Source organism: Parasteatoda tepidariorum, chromosome 1, assembly GCF_982258835.1.
Source record: "Parasteatoda tepidariorum strain Cologne lab strain chromosome 1, Ptep-v5.0, whole genome shotgun sequence".
Lineage (NCBI taxonomy): Eukaryota > Metazoa > Arthropoda > Arachnida > Araneae > Theridiidae > Parasteatoda > Parasteatoda tepidariorum.
The window spans coordinates 21,132,098-21,142,693 of record NC_141755.1 but is presented as its reverse complement, the minus strand read 5'-3'; positions in this window follow the sequence as shown (position 1 = coordinate 21,142,693).

The following is a 10,596-nucleotide window of genomic DNA, read 5'->3' as shown; positions in this document are numbered from 1 at the left end:
TGTCAGTTGGACATTATGCGTGGCCTGTCTCTTAACTGCTGCTGCATCTTCATTTATAGTGAATTTTATATCAGCTTTATGGGAGCAAAAGCAGTTAAAAGAAGCAGGAAAAGAAAAAAGCGTTCTTCGCTTTGCTCTGCATCTTTTAGCTGGAGGAATGCTTTGGAGGTACGTAGCTATGTGGTTTAGTGATAATGAAGATCATCAAAAAAGACAATCATTATTATTGACCATGGCCAAGTTCCTATTTACCCAGTTTTTCACTATCCCATTGGTTATTGTCCATGCAAGCTTACTGGAGAATTTAGAAGAACTTATTTATGATATATGCTCCATTCTGTGCATCAGTTTTAATTTATTGCTAACTTGTATTGTGTTTTCATGGGGAAAAAAGCTAGTCAGTGACCTAAAAAAATGGAATTATGAAACGATTGATCTAGTTCCTCTCATATTCAGCCAAAGTTTCCTAAATGAAGTTAATTCTACGGAGAAAAATTCGGACAGTACTAATGTAAACAAAGAAGAAATTGCTGAGAAATCGGACACTGAGGAGAAAGAAAATGTTGAACAGTCTTTTGTGCGATTTATTGTACTTTTACAGACGTTCTGTTTCAGTTTCGGTCGTCTGTTAGCACTTGGAATACTTTTGAAGCTAGCAGGTATTTATGCAATTAGCATTATGTTCTTACAGCTTCTAGCATCTGTTATTTATTTAAAGTTTCAAGTGCCCATTCTCGTATCAGATTCGTTGCAAAAATGGAGACAGCTCACAAGGTTGGCGTTTATGAGTTACATTCTCATATTTGAGTGGCATTTGAATCGGGATTCAAGTACAGGGTACGACTTTGACTCGAACGTAAAACACAGTGTGATTTACTACTCCATTGCAACCATTGAATCAGTGTTTTATCTTGTGACTTGGGCAGTAACAACAAGTTTTGCTTCAGATGATTCTTTCGACGAATATAAGAAGAACCAGGCTAAGTTTCCGCGAATTATTATAATAATTGGCAGTTTAGCTTTGATATTTTCTCTTACGCTGCATCTTGTATTGCTGATGTGGCGATCACGGCGGATATCAACACTGATGTATTCAGTTCAACGCAAATATACTTGTTTCAAAATGTCTCTTAAGAAAAGCAAAGAAGCAGATAAACAGAATTCAACTCAGAAGAGACAGATTGAAATAAGCAATCCTATTCCTATAAATAGTTTCAATGAAGTTAACAGTGGTGAGGGAGAGGAACCAGGTTTAGACAAACATAACAGTTATAGAGATTTAAGAGAACCTCTTGATGATGAAATTGAAATATATTCTCGAGAAAAGTGCTCAAAAAATGTATCGGTTATAGAGAAACAAGTAGACTCTCCTGCAAAGGTTTTCGTTAAAATGCAACAAAAAGCTCCACCACCTGACAATTCGAGTGTCAGTTCCATTAAGAGAAAAGCTAAGAAAATGGAAGCTGATTCCGATAATTCAATAGCAGATAAAAATGAAACAAAAATTAAAACTCCAGATAAAATTAAGAAACCAGTTCCTAGAGTAAGCAGGAAAAAGAAAGAGATCGTAACTGATTCTCCTGCTGATGAAAATGTTGCAATTAAATACAGCTCTGAAAAGTCTGAAGATTCTGGTGCCGTTAAAGTTGCAGTCAAAAATGATATCCCAAGTGAGAAATCAAAAGTTGCTGTGATTTCAGAGACTATCAGTAATCAATGGAATAAACTGTCATTGGCTTCTCAGAAATTTTCGGGTTCGATTAGTGAACAATTCCAAAAAAGAAAGACTCAGTTACAAACGTTACGTAATGGTACCACAGAAACAAACAATACAGAAGAGAAGAAAAAGAGCAAAAAACGGAAGCTTGAAGACAATGAACCTTCCACTGATGAGCCGCCTAAGCAATTCGTTGGACAGATATATTCAACAGAAGGCTATTTCGTGGGTGACGAACGGGATATTGACGAAGATGTTTGTTATACAGTTAATGATGCCAACACAAGCAAGGAAGAGGAAGAAATAACTGTGGATGAACTAAATGAAAAGCAGTCATCAATTGAAGTTGAAAGCTCTGAAGGTGGTCTTGATGGTTATTCAGAACCACCGCATCGTTCTGACGGTGAACCGTGTCCATGTTTTGTTTGCAAAACTGAAAACGTTCGGATGTTCCGTCGACGTTCTTCGTCAGTTCCACCACCAGATAGGAAGAAATTTTCTAAATCCGAAACTTTGCCAGAACAAAAGATGCTATATCGATATCCTTCAAATCCGATCATTTCTCAAAATGAAAATGACACTAACATCAGACCTCTTTCTCGTCAAGTTCACTCTATTAAACGTGCTCACAATTTAAGTCTAATGTCATTAGACAGGGTCGAGCATTATGTGTGAGACGAATATTAAATATCAAATTGAATTTCAAAAGATATTATACTCTAAAAATATGATGCAACGACTACCTATATGAACGAGATGTATTCATGTGTAAATCTGTAACTTATATTTCAACAGTATTTTCAAGAAGCTCAATTAACATTAATCAATAAGGCTATTATTTAAAATGTTGTCTTTTCTAACTAGTAAAAAATGCTTTAATTTATCGCGAATGTGATGATAAATTGTTGAATAATACTTACTATATACTAATATTTAAAGAAAAATTAATTTACTCGATAGGAATTTTTTAATAATTTGAATGAAAAATAATTCAAATGAACTAAAATAAAATACAGTATTTCTAGACTTTTGATATGCCTATCATATATGGAAATCAATTAATCTATCTGACAATAATTATATGTATTTTTAACAAAATAAATTTTCATATCAAGAATGTTTTTATACAATTTGTTGTTTAAGAAATATTTTATATCTATTTCTTCGAGTCTAAGGAAAAATGCTTTTCTTTACAATGAACACCCTTTTAATGTTTTGTTGATTACATATTATTGATCATTTATGTTTTGTTGAATCATAAGATTATTTTGAAAATGCATGTTGTTCTTAAAACCTAAATTTAGTGCCTATAAAGCTCAAAACAAGTTTCAGTTTTATCAGAAATCAATAAAACATGATTAAAGTATATAATATAAAAAATTTAAAACTAAATCACCTGAAAATTGTATAGTATTTGATTTCATAGTTTCTGATTGTTATTATCAATTGATTAAAATTGAAATTAAAACACTGTAAAGCTTGCAGTTGAAAACAGAACTAAGATTGATAAATAATAAAAACACCATATTTTTTAAGATAAAATATCGATTACTTGATAAAAATAATTTATTTTTCCTAAACTTAACAAAATCTCAGATCTTTTCACTTATTATACCTTGGACTATTCTCATATTTTCCCTTTAATCGATTTAAATATTGAGAAACAGGTTTAATTAGCACAAAGATATTTTCTTGTGGAATTTAACTTTCTAAAATCCTAAAAATGTCGATGTCATAGCTATAAAGTTTTGAAATATTTTAATAGAATATTACTTTATATTGTTTTCGTGATGTTAGTTTTATTACTTTCTGCATAAAAAGATTAAATTGGCCCAATATGTATCACGCTTCCCTATATTATCAAAATACGAATAAAACTTGAGAGCAATTTTCTGTAGCATTTATTCTAGTACCTGATCTTATCAATTCTGGTGCCAGGATTTTAAATTAGTTTTGCTTGAAAGCTTTTCAAAATTATATTTTTAGTTTAGATTATTTTTTGTCTAACAGCAAAAGTTTATAAGGAACAAATATGTTATGTACATTCTATTTGTCTATTCTTATTAAATTAACACTTAAAAAACAAACATATGATCTTAACGCATTGCATCAAAAAACGACATGTATTAATACTTTCTCTCTATGATTCCTTAGGTAGCAGATAAGAATAGGCACTTTGCAGACACTAGAGTGAATTTAAAAAAACTTTTGGTTAAGAACATGTTATTAAATTGAATAAAAACTGTGTCTTGTAGCGAAATATCATTGCAGTTGGTGAAGCGAAAATTCCTAAGATCCGTTAAAAAATCTCACGCAAAAATAATAATATTAATACTAATGAGAATAAAATTTTACCCAATGTAACTAGTAATTCCTGCCTCCCGGACTGTAGAAGCACGGTAGAACATGAATTATTATTTACACTTAAATACTCAAAATAAGGACCCAATATTCGATAAACTACAATAAATATATCGGCAAGACTTAAAAGATTTCTAATGAGGAAATCTTTTGATTTTTTTGGGTGCAGTAAGAAGTAAAGAAAAAATATTTTAAGGCAGTTTTTTCAAGTAGTTTCAGTTTGTTAGCTTAAGATCGCATTATTACACCAACTTCTCAAAGGAACCAGATTGAAATTTATTTCAGGCTCAGACAGCAAACATTTCCTGAAAGGCAAACAAACTATAATAATGAATATAGTACTATATATTCATGGACCTTCTGTCATTCATTAACGTTCTTTACAAAAAAAAAACTTAGGCATTCTAATCGTTGATAATACTAATTTTCACTCCCGATATTATCTAATATACGGGGTGAAAATTTCCAAGTTAGAGATCCCATTGTGAGTTCAACTTAATTTTCTTTTCTTTATGAAAGAAAAGTTAGTAAGAATAAGAAACTTTTAATGAGTTTCAAAAGAAATCAAAGAGCATTTTTTTTACAAAGTAATACTTTTTAAAAGAAAAAAAAAAAGGAATTTTTGAGATAGAGAGAGAAAAGTTTGAACTGTATTTTTTCTAATAAATGCTCGTTTACAAGTGATGCACACAAGCAAATTGATGACTTTTTAAAAATTAAAGTCCGCTTAAAAAGAGGGAGAGAAAAAAGAACAGGGCCTCTTAATTATCTTTGATATAATGATAGGAAGAGCACGTATCAAGATTAAATTTTAAATGATTAATTTTAAAGATGCTAATCAATTAGGGCGGAAGATATGGTGATTTAAGAAATTAAGACACAAAAATGTGTATTCTCAGAAAAAAGTGTTTTTCTGAGGAATTGAATTTTAAGGTCCATTCTGGAAGGAAGGACGTCATAGGAGAAAGGGTACAACCGTAATCTTAGAAAGCGGTCAAAACTTTGAACCCCTTAATGTTAATTGGGTTTTTTGGGTATCTTTTTAAGAAATACTTTTAAAACTATTTTTAAACTTTAGAATTGATTAAGCCATGCAATTTTTTCATACATATTAATAAAGTTTATAGCTCTAAGAGGTTACGAAATAGAATGTTTTTGAACACCCTATGCCAAACAATATAGCGATAAGCTCGTAACTTATGTCAATTACGTTGGTTATTGTATGAATTAACAACACAAAATTTCCTAAATATAATATAAAAGTCTCAAAAATTTTTGAAGTATTAATTCATTTATATTAAAAACTAAATTTTTTGACTTACGTTTTCTTACGTTGAAGTATCCAATAAGTTCAAACAATATTTTTGGAATAATTTTTTATTAATAATAAAAATATCATTTCAAAATTTCCCAAAATTTTTTCGTAAATTGCGCAAGATATCAGCATTTAAAGTAATCCTTTTATACTGCGCCTGCTTGGAAGACATAAAGTTTTTTTTTTCTTCATAAATTTGTTTTGAATCGTATTTAGTAAATTTCAAAAGAATACAATTCGAATATCTTGGAAATTTTGAAAGTTTCCAGTAGTTTTCTAAGTAGTTTGGGTTAATTTGGAAAGAAAGCGTTGCCTGGTAAGGGATTTTCAACAAATTTGATTTTGTTCTATTAAACAAGATTTATTAAAAATGACATTGGCTTTATACAGGATCACACCTTATAAAATTATGTTTTATTTCCCATTACCATCATATCTTGTTGTCCGGGCAATCATTTGATGGTATTATCATCTATTAATAAATTTTCTCGCATATTACAAAATGGAATTTGTAGAAAACCCATTATTATTCCGAGTTTTCAGTAAAAAAGTACAAAACCTACTTAATTTACTAGAAAGTTTTTACGTTTTTAAGATATTCAAATCAGACTTTTTTCCTAAGTTACCCAATACGATTTTAAGCAAAATTATGAGAAAAATTTTGTAAATTTTTTACCCTCATGCGCAGTATGAAAGAATTACTTTAAATACTCATATCTTACGCAATCTCATATATTCATATCTTACTTGACGATCCTTTTTCATTTTTAAAATTTTGAAAAGGATATTTTTATTATTAATTAAAAATTACTCAAAAAATTTTGTTTAATTTTATTGAATATTTCAGCAGTTATAGTAAGAAAACTTATAAGTAAAAAAAATATAATTTTTTCATAAAAATGCATATATTTTCATGAATATTTCAGATGGTTTACGAAATTTTTGCAGTTGTTGCATATAATAACCAACGTAATTGACATAAGTTGCATGCTTTTTGCTCAATTTTCTGGCATGGAGCATTCCAAAAACATTCTTTTTCGTTTGTAATTTATTGCCTGTTCCTCAAACCATTGAAAGTTTTAAACTTTACTAATATGTATAGGAAATCGCAGAACCTAAATGCTTAAATTTTTTTAAATAAGTACTACTAAGCAAAATATTTATAAGAATATCTTAATACTATTAATTAGCTCAATACTAATTAGCTTAATAATAAATTCTTCTAAGCCTTTTTATCGGTACATTTCACAGCACCTCCAACCGAAAATCAGGGGATACATAAAACTGAACTCGACAAATCCTCATGATCCACCAATTATCTTAAATATTACGCTGATCCACTACATCTGAAAGACATTATTGAAGGTAAAAGTTATGACAGTTTTGAAAATGGCATAGTTTTTGCCCTCAATAATTGCTGTCCTTATTGATAAATAATGACATAGCTATTTAATTGGTTGTACAGTTACAATTTTATAAATTTATTCGTTGCTATTCAAATATTCATTATACTCCATATTTATAGTTGTATGAATACTCGCCCTTTATGAGGGGAAAAGCAATCACAAGTAATCAATTAACACGTGCACAAAACTAAAACCGTGACAATTATTAAATTTTGATTAATTTTATTTCTTATTGAATGTAACTCTCTTCACAATGACTTTATACCATTCGATAAAGCTAAACATGTTTTGGAAGTTCTACTTGTTAAAAAAAGGAAGAATTATATTAGAACTAATTTCGCAAGTTTACTCGAAGGATTAAACTGATAACTACTAAACTACTAAGCAGAGATCTTTCACAAGACAGCCATAATCAAACAATTGTTCTGTTGACACTAAGTGCCTAGCGTCAATCTTGATTTTTATTTTTAAATTTTTATTGGCGTTAAAAGTATTTAGGTCTATATAAAGGTGTTTCAAATGCGTAACAGGTGGCAAAACTACTTGTTGTTTCAAACAGTTAGAAAAATATTTATTTACTGACGTCATGGCAAACCGTGGAAAATCACCTAACCCCATTTTTAGGACTCTATCTTTTTTTGAACTGCTATGGTAGGAATGCCACATATTTTTGACCCTGCCTGATTGGTTGATGTGGACACCACCTGATCTGGTATCCCTCTTACTAAGCTTAAAAACCATAACTAACGAGTGAACTTTCAGCCACGACATATTTAACGAGCCCCTTGCTGAGTATACACGCTGGTTGAACACGCTGGCTGAGTATACATGCTGGTATCTCCACAAGAAATGTGAGTGAAGACTCGACTGCGTCACTAGAGCTTTCGTCACTGCGTCACTAGAGCTCTCAACGTCACCTCCCGATACCATACACTTTGTTTTCATTAGTGATTATGAGCTATAAAAAAGGATAAATAAATATTGAAATACCTATTGTCGAAACTAGTGTTTCTTTTAATATAGCTGTAAGCTAGAAGACATTACTGATGTTCTCCGTTAAATAATGAAAAGAAAAAGTGACTACAGTTTAATTTGAAACAGTACGTAATGTTAATCCTGTGCACGTATGTAAGAGAGAGGTGACGTGAGAAGGAAAAAAAAAAAAAAAAAAAAAATTCAGGAAAGCAAATATTGCTGAAAAATATGTAAAATATTATGCAACTTTTTGATAAAAATTACTTCAGGAAATTCAACTTTAAACGGTACAGTAGCTTTTTTATCATTAAAAATGAAATTCCGACTTATTTTCTACGATCATCGTTAGTATATTTTTAAAGCTATTTCAACAAACAGTGATAGTCTCATATATACCATGCATCAACATTGCTCATTTAGAATTAAAGATGTAAAAAAATAGAGTGTCATGCATAAAAATAAGATATAAGAGAAAGATAAATTTAAATGGCGATAATAAGATAACTACAGAAAAAACGCATAAATTTGATAGGGACTTTAAAGATAGAAAATACTTAAAGGTATAAAAAGTAAATTCCTTTCCTCCCTTCCTTTTATCCTTTAAGTATTTCCTTTTTGTATATAACAGTTTAAATTTATTTTATGCGAAATTTTCTGAGTGATTTTCATAAATTAGGGTTTTGTTTTTCGCAATTTAAACATATATAATTTAAAAAATTATAAAAAAAAGAGTTTAATTGTTGTAGAATTGTGAAACCAACAACAATGTCGTGCTGAATTAAAAAAATGTTAACATCTTCCGTAGTCTTATTTTGTTTGTGCATATTTCTTTGTTTTTATATTTCTGTAAGAGGTGAGTATTTTTGCGTATTGCTTTGGGTATTTGCTTTATTTCTCTTTGGAAACATATCTAAATTGCGCTAATTGATATATTTATAATTGAATATAGCAGGTCATTGTCTTTTAATCTTTTTCTTTTTTTCTTTGTTAATTTCAGTTTTCACTTTATTTCAAATTTGGTGATAGCAATTCAACCCTTATGTCCAAACTTCACACTTTGAAGCCATTGGAACCTATTGGGTTATTGTTATCCCACGACAGCATTGTACCACCATTTTTGGTTTAATGATCACGTTCCCCTTCATTTAACTAATCTTGATTCCTATTCCAGTTTTTATTAATTCGTTTTTGTGTTATATACTTTCAAAACTTACAACGTTAATTTATTTTTAACTCAATGACCATATTCAAATTCAAGTACAAATAGAAATTTTGACCTATTACAAGATAATATAATATTTTCATTGTGATGTGTACATATTCATATAATTATCAAAACCATCTTATCTATCACATTCAATCAAATTTCAATCCATTATCTTAATATATAAAAAATTTACACAATTTTCACCATTTATTATAATGTTTTTGAAATGTAACAATTATTTGTTTCGTAGTTTATGCATATGTAGTCCATTTTTACATGCTTATTTTAATACTTAAAAGTTTTCTCAGTTGTTTGCTGCAACTGTAAATGAATTTTGCCATTAATGCTGAATTTTGTCATAATGAAACTTGGAGCTAACCATAGATTTTATCCTTTTTCGCTTTTTTTAATCAAGTTCTCAAATCAATGATTACGCTTGGAATATTCGGTATGTTTTCACGATTTTATTTAGTTAGTTAATCAGTGAAAAAGGAATTTCTCTTAATAAAGAGTCAATAATTTTTTATAGTATTATTTAAACATTTTTTACTAACTTTCTCTCGTGTTTTAATTATTCAAAATTGATAGCTGGCAAGTCTATGCCAATTTGAAAATCGACAAAATAAAAACTGTGCAACATCATGATTTAGGGATAGAGGATTTCAGAGTATTAATTTCATCTTAATGGCTAAAAATGCTATTGAAAGTATTTTCTGTGCCTTATTATTATCAACAGAAAAGACATCGAAAAATTTCATTACAACTGTACTACAAAGGGATAAAATTTGATTCCAGATTATATCTGTATTAGAGACTGGATTTATGAATATGACCCATAATATTTTGCCCTACACTGTTAAAATTTCTATTCTAAAATTATGGTAAAATAAATGGCAGCTACCTGTCCATCTGATTAACTGTAAAGTTTAAGGTAAAGAACATTTTTTCCTTTATTGTTTTGAAACCATTTACAAGAAATATGGTTATAAAACCACGAATACAAAACTATACTGATTTTTAACCATTTACTACAGGCATCTTTCAAAATCGTAAAAAAATAATAATTATTATTTACTAAACATAGGAGCTCGGCTTTTCGTAAGGTAATGGGTATTGGAGAGTGCCGGACACTGGTAATTCTTCGGGTGTTGAAAGAAATGGAGGAAATATTGTGGTGTCAATACTAGGACTCGAACTCCAGTTCTGCCTGTCATGAGATTGACTCATAAGCCCTCTCGGCTATGATATGCCCGTAGTTGCAAAGAACTAAGTAGCTTCATTTGGTGGTTCTAATTGGTGCGATAAAATTCAGGTTGTTTAACCGTATTAGGTGAAAGTAGTTAATAAACAATTTTTCTCTAACTTAACAGTTTGATTACCATTATATTTACGGTTATTAGACTGTTTTGATTAAATATGGTAAAATAACCATTCAATAAATAGCTATTTAACCATTTTTTCAGAGAAATTTCTAACAGTGTAGCCGTTTTAATTATATTTTACAATCAAATATATATTTATATTTTATTGGATTGAAACAAATTTTTTATTTTGCTTTTGCCATGTCAAAAAGAGCATAATAATTTAGTGTTTCAAAACTTTTTTTTTTGCTTAT